General features: G+C 48.4%; 1 protein-coding gene across 7 annotated transcripts in view; it reads left to right on the plus strand.

The window, feature by feature from the left end:
- PTPRE (protein tyrosine phosphatase receptor type E) overlaps positions 1–17,734 on the plus strand; it is a 178,591-nt gene that overhangs the window by 81,198 nt on the left and 79,659 nt on the right. Inside the window, exon 1 of one of the 7 annotated variants that reach the window (XM_025274186.3) lies at positions 11,094–13,241. The exons of the other annotated variants lie outside the window; for them this stretch is intronic. The gene's annotated coding sequence lies outside the window, so the exon portion shown is untranslated. Of the gene's footprint in view, positions 1–11,093; positions 13,242–17,734 lie in introns of those variants that run through there. 7 annotated transcript variants of the gene reach the window in all.

The raw sequence follows: 17,734 nt of genomic DNA on the forward strand, positions 1-17,734 counted from the left end.
AATTCAGAGAATGGTCAGATGGTAGAGAGCTGCCTCTTTAGCTAGCGAAAATGCATATTTTTTAAAATGCCTGTTATCTACTTTTCCCATGATTTATGTAATGTGGGACACAAAACAGGAAGCTAACGCTTGACTGGACCCTTGAAGAGGCACAGAAAACAGTGGATCTGCCCCAGGGCTGACCAGGCCACATGGGGGAGTGCCACCTTCTGGAGGACCCAGAATGTCCCAATCCGAATCTCCCATGGCGGCCTGGCGCCTGGCAGCCCTCTGTGTACCGTAGATGAATGAACAAATGAACGAATGTCTGAGGGAGACTCGGGAGACCACCAGGTAGCAGAAAGGAAACTGCATTTTGCGTTCTCCGCAGTGCCTGGGGCGGCACTTAGCAAGACCAGGGTCGGCTACACAAGATGCCTGATTGCTTGTTCAAAAAGCAGGAAAAGAGCTTTTTCCTTTCTTCTGTGGCCTCTCTGCAGACCTGCCAGAGCGTTTCCTACCTCTCATTTAATGCCACACTCCCTGGGGCAGGGGGATTCTTTCAGGGCGCAAAGATCCTCAGGGATGCCCAGCTCCTGCTCTGGAACTCAGCAGGAGGCGTATGTGTATTGGGGGCCAGAAATGGACCTGCAGGATCCTGCCCGGGAAGGCGGCAGAAGGTGTGAGTCGATACCCCCAAGCCCCCGGCGCAGTGCAGAGCTGTCCCGTCAGACTTCTCTTCTCTGAACACAGATTCAGAGACAAAATTCTTTCAAATTTCAGGACAGGGCCTGCGGCGGTAAGCCCCAAGCCCTGAGCCCCTTCTGAGTGTCTCTTCTCAATCTCTGAAGCCAGCTCCGGTGTGAGCAGTGATGGTCAGGGCACTGGAATGTTCCCCTGGGGTGTTTTGCAATAAAGGACTTTTTTTTTTTTTTTTTTTCCTTCTGGGAACATGATATACTTCCAGCTGCTGCTGCTGAGTCACTTCAGTCATGTCCGACTCTGTGCAACCCCAGAGACAGCAGCCCACCAGGCTCCCCAGTCCCTGGGATTCTCCAGGCAAGAGTACTGAAGTGGGCTGCCATTGCCTTCTATACTTCCAGATAGATCTTTATAATTCTCCCGCTTTCATCATTAGTTTCTGGGAAGGTATTCCCATCACCCCTAGAGCTGCCGGTCCTCCCTATGAGACTTTTGGTCCTTGGGGACTTTCTGCTACTCACTACTCTTTGGAAAAGCCATATTCATCCACTCCCTCCCCTTCTAGCGTGGAGGCCTTCTAGCAGGGACCCTGTCTCTCTGGGCCCGCATACAAGTGCTAGTGTGTGAGTGAGTGACTGTGATTTAATACTCCCTATGCTGCTTTGCCTCCTTTTTGGAGCAAGAGACATAAATAAATGATTGAAGGCAACTAATGTGGCTCGGTGGTAAAGAACCCACCTGCCAATGCAGGAGACAGAGGAGATGCGGGTTCGATCCCTGGGTCAGGAAGACCCCCTGGAGGAGGAAAAGGCAACCCACTCCAGTACTCTTGCCTGGAAAATTTCATGGACAGAGGAGCCTGATGGGCTACAGTCCATGGGGTCACAGAGTCGGACGCCACTGAGCACACACACAGCACCCCCAAGCGTCCTAGTAAAGCTCTTTCACAGATGAGGCCGAGCTGGTTCTGTTTGATTTCTGTGGCTGTGCGGCAGATGTCAGCTGGGCCTGCTGGTACTTCTGGCCCCATTCTACCTGAACTCAGGGGAGAGCCGTGTTTGGGTCTGCCGTGGTCCCCAAATCGGGCCAGAACTACACATTTCAGCCCCATTTGGGTTTTGCATGGCAGTTCTCTTCCCAGTCCCCCCTTTCACTTCACATGGATTCCTAAGAACGAAGGAGCAGGCTGTCCAGTCAAAGCCACCTACAAACCTTGAAGTTCCCTGCCTTGAAAGGGGTACATTTTAGGTCAGTCAGTTAAAGGTGTATAGTCATAGATGAAGGGGCTTCTCCAGCGGCTCGAATGGTAAAGAATCTGCTTGCCAATGCAGGAGGCTCAGGAGATGAGGGTTCGATACCTGGGCCCGGAAGACCCCCTGGAGGAGGACATGGTAACCCATTCCAGTGTTGTTGCCATGGACAGAGGAGCCCGGTGGGCTACGGGTCATGGGGTCTCAAAAGAGTTGGATATGACTGAGCAGCTGAGCATGCACGCTAAGGTGAGGCCCTGTTATCAACATGGGTTTACACACTGAGAGGAGTGACCAAGGTTCAAGTCCCCATAGGAGCTGGGTCCCTCGGGCACTGCACAGGAAGGAGAATGGGGAGAGATGGCCAGACCAGCTCTCAGGCTAGCCCCAGAGCCCGGGGAGAGAGGCGGGCAGGACTGGGCACCTGGACACCAAGAGCTCTCAGTGCCTAGGAGCCCTGATTATGACCTTCCTGCGCCAGGTGCTGGCGTCCCCGCCTCACCCTCCCAGTCCTGAGGGAATGGGTGATTGGGTAACTGAAGAAAACACAAGGAAATGAGATGACAAAGACCTGAATGCAAAATAAATCATGCCAGCCCAAACTGCCCCTGCAGCGTGGTGGAGGATAGCATCTCAGAATTAACACTGGGTGTTGTGTTATCCCTCAGTTTGGTCCAAACCCCCTGAATTTCAAGCAGGTGAGCTGGTGGCATTTTTGCGGCCTATTCTTGTGGAAGGAGCTCCATTTGGAAGCTGGGTCTCACCACTTCACTGTTATTTTTACCAGCGCGAGAGCAGCATCACCTCATGACTCACAGCCCTGGTGAGCCCTGCAGCCCGGACGTCTGACCCGGCTCTGTCACATCCTGGAAGCTCCGGCTGCAGAAGCCGCCTCCTCACTGGCTGAGTTTCAGACACATTGAGTGAAAAGCCAAGCACGCCATCTCTGCTAGGAGATGGTTGAAGCAAATCCCGGAAAACAAAAACCGGGGAACCTGGCTGTAGCCGGGGGGTCAGTTTATCTCATGAGTGGACTCGGTGCCTCTCACAATCTCTTTATCCTCAGAACTTCAGAGCACCTTCAGCCAGGAGCCATGCTTGGGGTTCTCCCTGAGAAGAAAGGCTTCAGATCTGTGTGGCTGGAGGCTGAATACCAGGGCCATGCTGACTCCTGGGGAGGGGATCGGTGTCACTCTGCTCTGATGGGAGACGGCAGCACGGGATTGGTCCTGAGGGCAGGTTCATTCTTCCTGGTGTGTAAAGTCTGTGGCTGAAAATAAGTCCACTTAGAATGCATCCTCAGTTGCTTGATTGAAGACATACACCTTTTCCGGACTTCCCTGGTGCTCCAGAGGTTAGGGCTCCGAGCTTCCACTGCGAGGGAAACAGGTTTGAGCCCCACTTGGGGAACTAAGATCCCAAATGCTGCATGGTACAGTAAAAAAAAAAAAAAAAAAGAAGAAGAAGAAAGAAAGAAAAACAAGAAAAAATAAAAGACTGCAAACATATCCCATTTCAAGACATGGAAGTTTAAGGCTGGTAGGTGGCTTTGCTTGGTGGGCATATCCCTTAGCTCTCAGAGATTGTCTCTACTGGATGGAGCCGTTGTTTTCCCTTCTGAAGCAGAGGAGGTTAATCCATGGTGGCCCCCTCCTCCAAGAAGAGAGGGTGCAGACCAGAGGCTTGCCAGAATGTGACTGTCACATCCAAGAGGCCAGGTTCAGCCCCCAGCTCTGCCCTCAAGGGGCTGCCCAACAGCTAGTGAGTCCTGAGCTTCGTGGGGCCTCCATGCAAGGGACTTGGATCCCAGAGGCCCCTAAATTTTCCAGGCCTGTGGATCAAGAGTAGCACCGCAGAATTACCAGCTGGTGCTCTGCTGATGGCCCAGAGCCCACAGGCGGGGTTTGGAACTGGACGGTACCCAAGGCTTCTGTGGTTTCAGAAATAGCTCCATGCAATAGATTGTTACAAACACCTACGTGGAAAGGCTGTTTTCCAATGATGCTGCAGTGTTTGATTAATGCTTCTGGATGGCATCACAGAATGACTAGAGCAAGCCCTCTTGGCGTTGTGGCGAATTTGCTGAGCGTCAGAGGAAAATTGTCAGGTCAGGAACCTGATCGTTCTTAACATGGCTCATTTGGCATTCTGTCCGTGTGACACTCAGGCTACGCTTGCACATGCACTGGAAAAAAAAATCCTGGGCCACCTTGAATGAAATGGTTTTGACCTCTATTTTTTAAATGTGCGTTAGCGTGAAATAGGGAGCTTTCTCTGAGAGTTCCGCAAGCTGCCAGCCTTGGTGTCAGAGAGTCGGGTTTCTTTCAGAAAATTCACATCAGGGACATGTTGTTGCCAGGGAGCGGCACCCTTCACCTCTCGTATCAAGATGATGGAAAGTGGTGGTTTAGTTACTCAGTAATGTCCGATTCTTGCAACCCCCATGGACAATAGCCTGCCAGGCTCCTCTGTCCATGGGCTTCTCTAGGCAAGAATACTGTAGTGGGTTGTCGTTTCCTCCTCCAGGGGATCTTCCTGACCCAGGGATCGAACCTGAGTCTCCGGTATTGCAGGCAGATTCTTTACTGACTGAGCTACAACTGCTGCTGCTGCTAAGTCGCTTCAGTCGTGTCCGACTCTGTGCGACCCCAGAGACGGCAGCCCACCAGGCTCCCCTGTCCCTGGGATTCTCCAGGCAAGAACACTGGAGTGGGTTGCCATTGCCTTCTCCAATGCATGAAAGGGAAAAGTGAAAGGGAAGTCGCTCAGTCGTGTCTGACCCTCAGCGACCCCATGGACTCCAGCCTTCCCCGCTCCTCCATCCATGGGATTTTCCAGGCAAGTGTACTGGAGTGGGGTGCCATTGCCTTCTCCGACTGAGCTACAAGGGAAGCCTCAAAAGGCTGTGTTATTCCTAGCATGGATGTGGAGCAGTGAGCAAATGAAGTCTAATTGTCTGGAAGGGAGAGTGCGCCTCCAAGAAGGACCTGCACTGTCGGATGCTTCCATCGCTCTGAAATGGACACCTTCACTTCTGTTTCACCAAAGGCGGTTCACTGCGCTGAAGACACTCATGTGTGTGATACTAGAGTAGGCGGGATGTCTCCAGCCTGCTCTGCTAAAATCATTGCTTCCACAGCAGAAAATAAACCCCAAGGAGAGGATTAGGGGTTGGGGGGCTGCATGTCACATATCAGGGGGCAGTGTGGAGAGAGACAGTGGTGCTCCCATTACTGATACTAACTTCAGACAAAGTCTATTCAAAGTGCTTAGGATTCTAACCATACAAATTCTGCGTTAAAGGATTTTTTTTTTTTTTCCTAGAAGATCAGCCCTGGAGGCTTCCCCAGGTTTTTTGTTTTGTTTTGAATTTTACAATTTTATTTATGTGCTTTGTTTATTTTTGAAAGGTGAAAGTGTTAGTCGCCCAGTCACGTCTGACTCTTTGCAATCCTGTGGACTTCGGTCCACCAAGCTCTTCCATCCATGGAATTCAACAGGCAAGAATACAGGAGTGGATAGCCACTCCTTTTTCCAGGGGATATTCCTGACCTAGGGATCAGACCTGGGTCTCCTGCATTGCAGACAGATTCTTTACCGTCTGAGCCACTAGAGAAGTGTTTTTATTGGAGTATAATTCTATGAAGACCTATAAGAACTTTTAGAACTAACACCCAAAAAAGATGTCCTTTTCATTATAAGGGACTGGAATGCAAAAGTAGGAAGTCAACAAACACCTGGAGTAACAGGCAAATTTTGGCCTTGGAATACGGAATGAAGCAGGGCAAAGGCTAATAGAGTTTTGCCAAGAGAACGCACTGGTTATAGCAAACACCCTCTTCCAACAACACAAGAGAAGACTCTACACATGGACATCACCAGATGGTCAACACCAAAATCAGATTGATATATTCTTTGCCAAAGATGGAGAAGCTCTATACAGTCAGCAAAAACAAGACCGGGAGCCAACTGTGGCTCAGATCATGAACTCCTTATGGCCAAATTCAGACTTAAATTGAAGAAAGTGGGGAAAACCACTAGACCATTCAGGTATGACCTAAATCAAATCCCTTATGATTATACAGTCGAAATGAGAAATAGATTTAAGGGACCAGATCTGATAGAGTGCCTGATGAACTATGGATGGAGGTTCGTGACATTGTACAGGAGACAGGGATCAAGACCATCCCCACGGAAAAGAGATGCAAAAAACCAAAATGTCTGTCTGAGGAGGCCTTACAAACAGCTGTGAAAAGAAGAGAAGTGAAAAGCAAAGGACAAAAGGAAAGATATACCCATTTGAATGCAGAGTTCCAAAGAATAGCAAGGAGAGATAAGAAAGCCTTCCTCAGTGATCAATTCAAAGAGATACAGGAAAACAACAGAATGGGAAAGACTAGAGGTCTCTTCAAGAAAATTAGAGATACCAAGGGAACATTTCATGCAAAGATGGGCTCAATAAAGGACAGAAATTGTATGGACCTAACAGAAGCAGAAGATATTAAGAAGAGGTGGCAAGAATACACAGAAGAACTGTACAAAAAAGATCTTCACGACCCAGATAATACAATGGTGTGATCACTGACCTAGAGCCAGACATCCTGGAATGTGAAGTCAGGTGGGCCTTAGCATCACTACGAACAAAGCTAGTGGAGGTGATGGAATTCCAGTTGAGCTATTTCAAATCCTAAAAGATGATGCTGTGAAAGTGCTGCACTCAATATGCCAGACAATTTGGAAAACTCAGCAGTGGCCACAGGACTGGAAAAGGTCAGTTTTCATTCCAATCCCAAAGAAAGGTAATGCCAAAGAATGCTCAAACTACCGCACAATTGCACTCATCTCACACGCTAGTAAAGTAATGCTCAAAATTCTCCAAGCCAGGCTTCAGCAATACGTGAACTGAGAACTTCCAGATGTTCAAGCTGGTTTTAGAAAAGGCAGAGGAAACAGATCAAATTGCCAACATCCGCTGGATCATCGAAAAAAGCAAGAGAGTTCCAGAAAAACATCTATTTCTGCTTTATTGACTATGCCAAAGCCTTTGACTGTGTGGATCACAACAAACTATGGAAAATTCTTCAAGAGATGGGAATACCAGACCACCTGACCTGCCTCTTGAGAAACCTATATGCAGGTCAGAAAGCAACAGTTAGAACTGGACATGGAACAACAGACTGGTTCCAAATAGGAAAAGGAGTATGTCAAGGCTGTATATTGTCACCCTGCTTTATTTAACTTATATGCAGAGTACATCATGAGAAATGCTGGGCTGGAAGAAGCACAAGCTGGAATCAAGATTGCCGGGAGAGATATCAATAACCTCAGATATGCAGATGACACCACCCTTATGGCAGAAAGTGAAGAGGAACTAAAAAGCCTCTTGATGAAAGTAAAAGAGGGGAGTGAAAAAATTGGCTTAAAGCTCAACATTCAAAAAACTAAGATCATGGCATCTGGCCCCTTCACTTCATGGGAAATAGATGGGGAAACAGTGGAAACAGTGTCAGACTTTTTTTGGGGGGGGGGGGGCTCCAAAATCACTGCAGATGGTGATTGCAGCCATGAAATTAAAAGATGCTTACTCCTTGGAAGGAAAGTTATGACCAACCTAGATAGCATATTAAAAAGCAGAGACACTACTTTGCCAACAAAGGTCCATCTAGTCAAGGCTGTGGTTTTTCCAGTGGTCATGTATGGATGTGAAAGTTGGAATGTGAAGAAAGCTGAGCAGCGAAGAATTGATGCTTTTGAACTGTGGTGTTGAAGAAGACTCTTGAGAGTCCCTTGGACTGCAAGGAGATCCAACCAGTCCATTCTAAAGGAGATCAGTCCTGGGTGTTCATTGGAAGGACTGATGCTGAGGCTGAAACTCCAATACTTTGGCCAGCTCATGAGAAGAGTTGACTCATTGGAAAAGACCCTGATGCTGGGAGGGATTGGGGGCAGGAGGAGAAGGGGACGACAGAGGATGAGATGGCTGGATGGCATCACCGACTCGATGGACATGAGTTTGACTGAACTCCGGGAATTGGTGATGGACAGGGAGGCCTGGCGTGCTGCGATGCATGGGGTCACAAAGAGTCGGACACGACTGAGCAACTGAACTGAAATGAATTGCTTTACAATGTTGTGATACTTTCTGCCGTACGACAGGATGAATCAGCTATTTGTAAACATGTATCACCTCCCTCTTGCTGCTCCTGCCCCCATAAAAGGGGAAATCGACAGTAGCACAGTAACAGTGGGGTCTCCAGTACCCTGCTTGTACCAGTGGGCAGCTCATCCACACAAAATTAATAAGGAAACACAGGCCTTAAATGACACATTAGACCAGACAGACTTGATCGACATTTGTTGGACGTTCCATCCAAAAGCAGCAGAATACACTTTCTTCTCAAGTCGTTCCCCAGGTTCTCTAACTGTGGTGCCTCAGTCCGGAAGCCAGGTCGATGGATCCTCACCCATCCAGCACACCTCCCAGCACTCAGCGGCTGCCCTCCGCCTCATTTCCTGTCAGAGCTGAGCTCAGGAAGACTCTTCTTTGCCCGAAAAGAGGAGGCAGAGAGGGCCAGGGATGGCTCCGACCACACACACTCGGGCCGTGAACTCACGCAACTCCAGCTGACGCATCCTGGCTGTTGGCGTGTGTGCTGTGCTCAGTCATGTGTGACTCTGCGACCCTGTGGACTGTAGCCCTCCAGGCTCCTCTGTCCATGGGGTTCTCTAGGCAAGAACACTGGAGTGGGCTGCCATTTCCTCCTCCAGGGGATCTTCCAAGCCAGAGACTGAACCCACATCTCCTGTGTTTCCTGTGTTGGCAGGCGGTTTCTTTACCACTGAGCCACCTGGGAAGCCCTCCTGGCTGCTGGGAGTCCCTGTAAATGTTGCAATCCTCATTTTTTTTTCCCTTTCTTTTTTTGTTTTGGACCAAGTTCACAATGAAAAGGCACGCAAAGCAGGAAAAAAATGCTAAGGATCCCAAAATAAAAAACTTGTTCCTTTCTTCCATGGTCTGTCTCAACTTGCTATGGTGTTATTTGCTATTTTTTATTAGTTTTTTATTGATAGTTGACTTACAGTGTACTAATTTCTGCCGTACAATTTCAGTCATACATATATATGTATAGATGCATGTGTATATATATACAGACACACACATTCCTTTATAATATTCTTCCCCATTATGGTTTGCCATAGGATATGGATATTGAATACAGTTCCCTGTGCTACACAGTAGGACCTTGTTGTTTATCCTTTTTACAAATAATAGCTTACATCTGCTAACCCCAACCCCCCACGCCCCCTCATTTCTCGGTAAAGTAGGCGTTGTGAGAAGTGTGTCTATTCTTTGTTGAAGCCTGGTTTCTGGGGCCCCCACAGCATTCCTTCCTACGTGGAGAGAGTTTTCTTTCTGTTCCCAACACAACAAGGCTTCTCAGCTCCAAGCCTGGCCAATATTAGTGTCGTGGCAAAAAGAAATTTAAAAAAGCAAAACAAAGCAAATAGCAAACAAGTAAATCTAGTGGCGGAAGGAAATGAGACCAGGGAACACAGATAACCCGAGTTCAACTCAGATTAACTTAATGAATTGGGGCCAGACTTAGATTTGGCATTTTCCTGGAAGTTGGGCTTTAGTAAATCACCGGCCTTTTCCAAGAAGTGGCCTCTGAAACCTCATCCAGGTGATCTGATTTCGCCCCTTTCGATTAACACTGTCTTGTCAGGAGTCCAAGCTGGCACTCCAGACCATTCGCAGCAGGAGAACAGCCCTACTATCCACAGTACTGCTCACCCTGAATCCAGACCCGTCCTGCGTTTGCTCAGAAAGAAGCCTGGGGAGTCCATGTGCTCCAGAGGAAGGCTGCCACCTGCCATGTTCCTGGTGACCCCCCACCCCCTCCTCTGCTGGGGGACTGTCCCGGAGGGTGGGGAGACACCCTCCTACAACCTGGATTCAGGGCCAGAGCCGCAGAGAACCAGCATCCTGAGTTCAGCGTGAGTTCCCAGCTTGAACGGGTCAGCCTTTTGGAAATCAGGGCTTACAGATGGACAAGTCCCATCAGTAATATTCACCTTTCTTTAAAAAAATAATAATATTTTATTTATTTATTTTTGCCTGTGCTGGGTCTTTGCTGCTGCGTGGGCTTCTCTCTAGTGGCAGTGAGTGGAGGCTCCTCTCTAGTTGCAGCGGACGGGTTTCCCTTGTTGCAGAGCACGGGCTCTAAGCATGTGTGCTCAGCAGCTGTGGCTCCCCGACGCTAGACCACAGACTCAGTAGTGTGGCTCACAGGCTTAGTTGCTTCTTGACATGTGGAATCTTCCCAGACGAGGGATCCAACCTGTGTCTCCTGCATTGGCAGGTGGATTCTTCACCACTGTGCCACCAGGGAAGCTCATATTCACCTTTCTTATTTAAGCCAAACTTCACAGGTTAGAGACCTCAGGAATTCATAAATAAGTACATGAATATGTATTTGTGTGTGAATGTGTGTGTCTACTGCATGCGTGCTAAGTCGCTTCAGTCGTGTGTGACTCTTTGTGACCCTATGGACTGTAGCCCACCAGACTCCTCTGACTGTGGGATTCTCCAGGCAAGAATGCTGGAGTGGGTTGCCATTTCCTTCTCCAGGGGATCTCCCTGATTCAGGGACTGAACCTTCATCTCCTTCATCTTCTGCACTGGAGATCTCCAATCTCCTGGGCAGATTCTTACCACTAGCACCACCTGGGAAGCCCCATGTGTCTACTAGGTACAAATAAAAGCAAGATAACAGAGGTACCAATAGGAGTATTCAGTTGATGCTTTAAAAAAGAATATGGCAGAGGTTCAGTATATTCAGAATATTACTGATGGATTCAGTTAACGTGAACTCCCCAAAATAAAAATGCACAGCTCCTCATTTAGTTGTGTTGGTTTTGCTTTTATTTTTTTTCTGGCATTCAATAAACATTGGTTGCATTACAACTTATTGCTCTGCATCTTTTCTCCATTTTTTAAATTGAAGTAAAGTTTATTTACAATGTTGTGTTAGTTTCAGGCATACAGAAAGGTGATTAAGATGTGTGTGTGTATATATATATATATAATATGTATATACATATTTTTCAGATTTTTTCCATAATAGGTTATTACAAGATATTGAACACAACTCTCTGTGCTATACAGTGGGGCCTTGTTGTTTATTTTATACGAAGTAGTATGTATCCATTTATCCCAAACTCCTTACTTTTGGGTTTTGAAGTCACTGGATGTAGTAAGAAATCTCTCTTTAAATTATCAAAGGGAAAAACTAAGGTATTTTTGGATGCTCCCTCTCCTTGTTTGAAATCTTGTTGTCGACCTGGGTGCTGGCACGCAGGGACCCTCTCAGCTGTCCCCGTCCATCATCTCATGAGATGAAGCGTTTGTCTAAGTTTTGCAGTAGGGTGTTTGTTTTCCAAAAAGCCTGCGAGAGGTGAGACAAATGGTTCGACTTAAGTGTGGTGTGACTGCATCGGGAAGCAGTGAAACCACGGCAGCGACACTGCAGCATCACATCACCATGGCAACGGGTGGAAATAATGGCCCCCTTCGGGAATAAAAGAGATCTCAAATCCTGTTGCAGACAAGTAGCATTGGTTGTCTGCAGTAGAGATGGCTTCCGATGATTGTTTCAGAAATTCCTTATCAACAGAAAATGAACAAGAAGTGGCGTCTTCAGAAAATGAATGGATTTACAGACAAGTAACGTGATCATCTAAGACGCCTGGGAAGGCAGGGTGACAATGTGACTAGCCGATGAGGAGGTGCCAAGGGCAATCGGTGCATGCTGCTCTTCCAGGACCTGCTGGAAGCCTGGTCAGTGGTCCTGCCGCACGGGACAGGACTGTGGTCAACCTGTGCTGCCGTCTTTCCTGGCCTTTCCACCTCTGGATTCTTGCTTTATTGGAGGCAGACATAACTGGGACTTCTACGAAAGAGTATATAACTACCTACCACAGTCCTTGACACATAGGAAGTACTCAGTGAACAGAACTTCAGATCCAATTCTCAGGGCAAGGAAGTCAGTGCTTGGGGCTGGTGGTAGGAACTGTAACGGTACTGGCCACAGTGGTGACGGAGCAAGACATCGTAGCGAACCTTCCTCGAGACAGTGTGCTGCTTTGGCGCGTTGGTTGTGTCCTGGTTCCTTCTGAGAGATGTGTAACTGGTTACACCTCTCTGCACAACTTGGTGCCTCCTGGCTCTAATAAACCCATCCATGGGGAAGGCACTTCCTTTATGAAGGGGCCACATTTCCGGGCATACAGCTCAACCCATAGAATGTGAAAGAAAAAAACTCTGTTTAAAAAAAAAAAAAACTTCCACTTTAATGCAAAAGAAGAACTTGGTCAGAACAGGCAGCTGCTGTGGGAGCTTCAGATTTTCAGATAACAGACTGGAGAGTAAAAACTGGGGGTCCATTTCCCCTTTTCTTTCGGGAAGTGCTGTCGAGAGAAAGCAGATCTTTCTGTTATAAGTCCTCTCTTCAAAGCAGCATCGTGCCTGAAATAGAATTTCCTCCAAGCTGAGTGGGAAACTCTAGAATAAAAGATTTCTACCTTGGAAGCCTGTTTGGGGAAAGGCACGCACCATACATGTGCTGGAGTTTTCCTTCACGTTTTCTTCGCTTTCTGTTGTATTTCAGTTTCGTTTCGCCTTGAAGGAATTCAGGGGGAAGTAGAACACTGGTTGGCAACTTTTATTTGGAAAGGAAATCTGAAGCGTGGGGGGACTCAGATGGGTCTTGCCGTGCCCTTTCTTGCTCTCTGCGGGCTGTGATCCCTGCTTCTTCTGGATGCCCGGTGCCTTCTCTGCTTCTGCCCTTCCAAGCGCAGTGCACCGGTGGGCTTTGATGACCCTGCTGGGACCCCTGACTGCAGCAGCCAGCAATCGAGATGCCTTTCTTTCAGCCGGACTCTTTCTCCACCACCTTTCTTCCTGATTTATTTTAAACTTCAAAAAAAAAAAAAAAAGATACAATACCAGTGCCAATTATAAATTTATTTGTGAGTGTTGATTTCCACTAGAGATGAGCAATCTCTCCTGACACTTTTTTTCCCCTGCTGGATTTTGGGCTCTGATTTCTGATGACATAGTCTGGGCACTGGCAGCTGCTAGCTTCACAAGGAGAACTACAGAGGGAATACCCACGTAAATTATGGATCGCCTTTTGCATCAGTAGCCTGCCTGGCAATGTTCAGATTGTCAGTCAGCAAGACTCCGGTGCCGTGGACATGGGTTTGAATGAGTTGATCACCTCGGGGCTGTTCAGAAAGCCTTGCTCTGTAAGTATCAGGGGATGAGGAACACAGATGGGAAAAGGGATTTCCGGAAGCTTCTTTATGTCTCTGGCTTAGGTTGGGAGAAAAATGCATTTTCCAACAGCTTTTAAAATGTAATATCTAATGTTGCCTCTCACTGTTAATTTAGGAATGTCATAGCAATTCTATTCCCAGTCAAGTTTGTCTGTGAGCTCATGCTACCAGTTTGTAAAATGTAACATCCATGTAGGTGGTGAGTGAACAGTTGTGTCCAAATGATTTGTGCAGATTTTATGTCTTCCTATGGGTTAAATTGCTGTTTAATGTGAAAGTCCTTTCTCCTCGCTTAAAATGTAATATCTAAATGTTCTTTATGCAAAGAGAACGTGCTTAAAATTTTGGATATATATCTTTCAGCTAATGTGGAAACTGTAAAGATATTTTAGGAAATATTTGACATGAAAGCTGACTAACCAATTAAAAAAATGGGAGAAAGATTTTCTTTTCTGTTTTTTTCCCTTCCTTCTCTTCCTACCTTCTCCTACTGTTCTTTTTTTTTCTTCCTTTCCTTCTTTCCTTCCTTCTTTTATTCTCTCTCTCTTTCCTTTTCTTTCTCCTGCAGCTTCTATTGAGACTGCATCATTTTCTAATTGCATCTGTTCTCACAGAGACTGTATCTTTGATGGATATTCAGATTACTTTTCAACCGCTTGTGCTACTCGCCCTTGAATGATTTTGGATACATATGGTGAGGACAGGCTTACTAATGAGGGGGACAAATACTAGGCTGCATCCTCTGAAGTGTTTCATTTAAATCAGTTTGTCCCGGGATGTCAGTCTTTCCCAGCAAAGCACAGGGAACCCCTCCAGGCTCCTGCACGCTCCTCTGGGGACCTCAGGTCCTCTCAGCATTACCGTAACGACTCCACCTGCTCACTCGGGGTCATGCAGTCAGGAAGCTGCTGGGTCAGGCTGACCTCCTCCCTGGGAGCACCCCCTCCCTGCCTGTTAGAAGGGCACCCCAGCAACATCACGAATGGGATCTACAGCTCACCTTAAATTTGCCTTTTCAATGCTGTTTGCCCTATGAGAGCACATTGGCTGGTCACATTAGAAAGGCTAGAGTGAGAAACTTCATGGTACTTTACCTCTTATGCGAAAAGCCATCTGTCACCTTCCAAGCAACTTTGGTTCTGCCGGGCTGTGCTTTGTTTAGAGGAGTGTGTGTGTGTGTGTGTGTGTGTGAGTGTGTGTGTGTGTGTGTGTGTTGTGTATGGGACTGCACACAGAAAACAGTGAGGGACCACTTCTATGGGAGGTGCCAGCAAAGAGCATCCAGTTATAAATTCCTGTTCTTTCACACTAAGTGGTGGTTGATGTCCTGGAAAAAGGCTCAGAATAAGGAAAACTTGCCTTGTTTCTCGCATAGTACTTTAAAAAAAAATAATTTATTTATTATTTTTGGCTGTGCTGGGTCTCCCTTGCTGTGCGGGTTTTTTCTCCGGTTGCGGCAAGTGGGGCCGCTCTATAGTTTCAGGGCGTGGGCTTCTCACTGCAGAGGCTCTGCTCCTTGGGCGCGCGGGTTCTCGGGTGCGCGGGCTCCGTCGTCGCGGCTCCCAGGCTCCAGAGCCCAGGCTCAGTAGGTTAGTTGCCCTGCAGCACGTGGGGTATTTCCTGGCCCAGGGATTGAACCTGTGTCCCTTAGCGTTGCGAGGAGGATCGTTAACCACTGGATACCGCCAGGGAAGCCCTTTCCCTTAGTACTTTGTCCCAATCAGGCACACTGTGAGATTTTATAAGATTGTACTCCTTCGGATGCGATTTAAATCCCACCCCCCTCAGTGTGGCTTTGGGGCCAGTAAGGTGGCCGGGGGATGCTCTCGTTCTGTTCCCCAGATCCTGGGCCGGCTTGGGACCCCCACTCCCCCTGAGGAACCACCTTCACAACACAGGCGATCTGAGACCTGTGTCTTCCATTTCCTGCCCCGGGGACCTCCTGGGGGCTCCCGGGCTCTCGGGCAACGTGAATGGGAATGTTCTCAGCACAAGGGACCAGGGAACCTGTACGGGTCAGCCCCCGGTGGGCAGGGCAGACCTGTGGCGGCTTGATGCTCACCTGTGATAGGGGTGTCGGGGCCGAAGAGCTTATGGTCTCACCTGCCTTCCCCGGAACAAACTCCCCACCCCTTTGGCCCTCCTGTCTGACGTCTGCAGGCTGCGGGGCCGGCCTCCACCTTGTGACTTCATTTCCAGGCTGTGCCCCTGGGCAGTGTCCCCCCCACCCCCCGCCAGCCCTCCTCCCCTCCCAGATTCAGGGCCCAGGGCCTGCAGAGCAGAGAGCTGAGCCGAAGCAGAGTATGAACCTTCTGCTTAGCGGACTGCACCCCCGTTTGCTTACCTGTGCTGGAGCCCACGCCGCGGACAGGTGAGGAGGGTGTCGCTGGAAGTGTGTGGAAAGGTGGCGGCGCAGGAGGGCTCCGGAGGGGACCAGGTCAGGGAGACGGTGCTCTCCAGGGGCACGTGGCAGTGGCCTATTCTGCCTCCGGGTCCCAGTGATTGGAAACGGGGTCCCGGGAGGGAAGACATGACTGGGGGCGGGTTGGCCGGAAAAGCCTGCGGTCTCAGAGCCTGGGAAGGCGGCGATGAGGCTGCCCTGGGTCATCCCCTGTCTTCCCCGCTCCCGACACCCTGCCCGGCACACAGCAGGTGTTCACGCAGCCGTCTCCACATAAACGAACACAAGCTGGCTAACGAAGCAACCTCCGTTGGCTCTGTGATGTTTGGGGGCGATCACGGCTCACGTGTGATGTGTTTCGTCTTGCTTCAAACACGCATGCATAGCTCCCTCGTTTGAAGCACGGGAAAGCGCTGCAGGCTTTGAATCAGACGCTGAGTCCAAATCCTGAGCCACCACTTCCTTGCTTTGAGACTCCGGGGGTGACTTGACCCTTGTAAGGGCGTAGTTCCCTCTTTAGTGGCCGAGGGAGCAAGATGAGAAGATTCTTACAAAGTGCTCGGCAAGCCTCCTGGCCCTGAGTGGGCTCCGTAGAACATCCCTATTTTTATTTCTTTCTTCATGTTCTCCTAATTGCACTGGGTAGCAGTCATTTGTATTTCTTAGGAAAATGCATTTTAAAAGTCAGTCGTGCTCAGGGAAAACAGACTCTTGAAAATGTTTCCTAAGGCATTAAAAGCAAATAGTAGCACCGTCGATTTTAAGAGCAGCCTGTGTGCTTTCCTTCAGAACTGTACTCAATCACACTCATCCTGTTAAAAGGGTTTAAAAAAATTGAAAAAGGAGGCAGCACAATACTGTAAGCAGTTTTAAGTCTAAAATCATCTTGCAGAGCCGGGACTTGAAAGTGTGATTTACTCCAACCGTTTGTGGCCGTTCACATGTGGACATAAGGCACTGGCGTTCTGCCGGGTCTGAAAACTAGAGCAAAAGGAATGAGACCCAGCTTAATTAGTATAAATGTTGCCGTGTAACTTCTAATCATGAGTGTAATTTGCAGTGCATGCTCACCATGTAATTTAGCACAATGGGACCTGCAGAATGTAGGACTCGTATTTAATCAAGAGAAATGATTAATGCAGAAATGGGTGGAGTGTGGAGACTGGGATCCTGTATAGAAGCCCCACATACCCACTGGGATATTCCGTCTATAGCCCCATTTCTAACGCCCCTACGTCCCCACCCAGGGGACACTGTGTCAGCTACTGAGCTGTATTACTCAATGTTATTGTGCCTCAGTTTCCTCACCTGTGAAGTGGGGACAGCAGTGGTCCTGACCTCTTATTGTTGCTGTAAGGGTCAAATGAGTGAACAGGGGAAAGCGTTGGGTACACAGCACTCAACCAATGTCATGCACACTCACTTCTCTGAACGTTCTCTGTTGTTGCTGTTCGGTCGCTCAGTCGTATCTGACTATTTGTGATCTCCATGGACTGCAGCACACCAGGCTCCCCTGTCCTTCCCTATCTCCCAGAGTTAGCTCAAACTCACGTCCATCGAGTCGGTGATGCCATCCAGCCATCTCATCCTCTGTCGTCCCCTTCTCCTCCCGCCTTCAATATTTCCCAGCATCAGGGTCTCTTCTAATGGTTTTATTCATGGGGGTCTTGGAAGCCAGCCTGGCGAGGGTGCCCGTTATCCCAAAGTACAGTACGTGGTGATCCTGGGATGCTGTCTTTATTGAGGTAGAATTCACATAACCACTTTAAAGAGTACAGTTCAGAGGCATTTATTACCTTCATAATGTTGTGAAGCTGTTGTGTCCACCTAGTTCAGCATATTTTCATCACCCCAAGGGACACTCTGTAGTCATTAAGCAGATAATCCCCATTTCCCCCTGGCCCAAGCCCCTGGCGATCATGTATCTGACTGTTTCCATAGCAGCTGCACCATTTTGCATTCCCACCAGCAAAGTATAAGGATTCCTGTGCCTCCATATTCTCACCAACACTTGTTATTTCCTATTAATTTTTAAGTCCAGTCATTTTAGTGGGTGCGAGTG

The sequence above is a fragment of the Bubalus bubalis genome, chromosome 23 (assembly GCF_019923935.1).
Source record: "Bubalus bubalis isolate 160015118507 breed Murrah chromosome 23, NDDB_SH_1, whole genome shotgun sequence".
Classification (NCBI taxonomy): domain Eukaryota; kingdom Metazoa; phylum Chordata; class Mammalia; order Artiodactyla; family Bovidae; genus Bubalus; species Bubalus bubalis.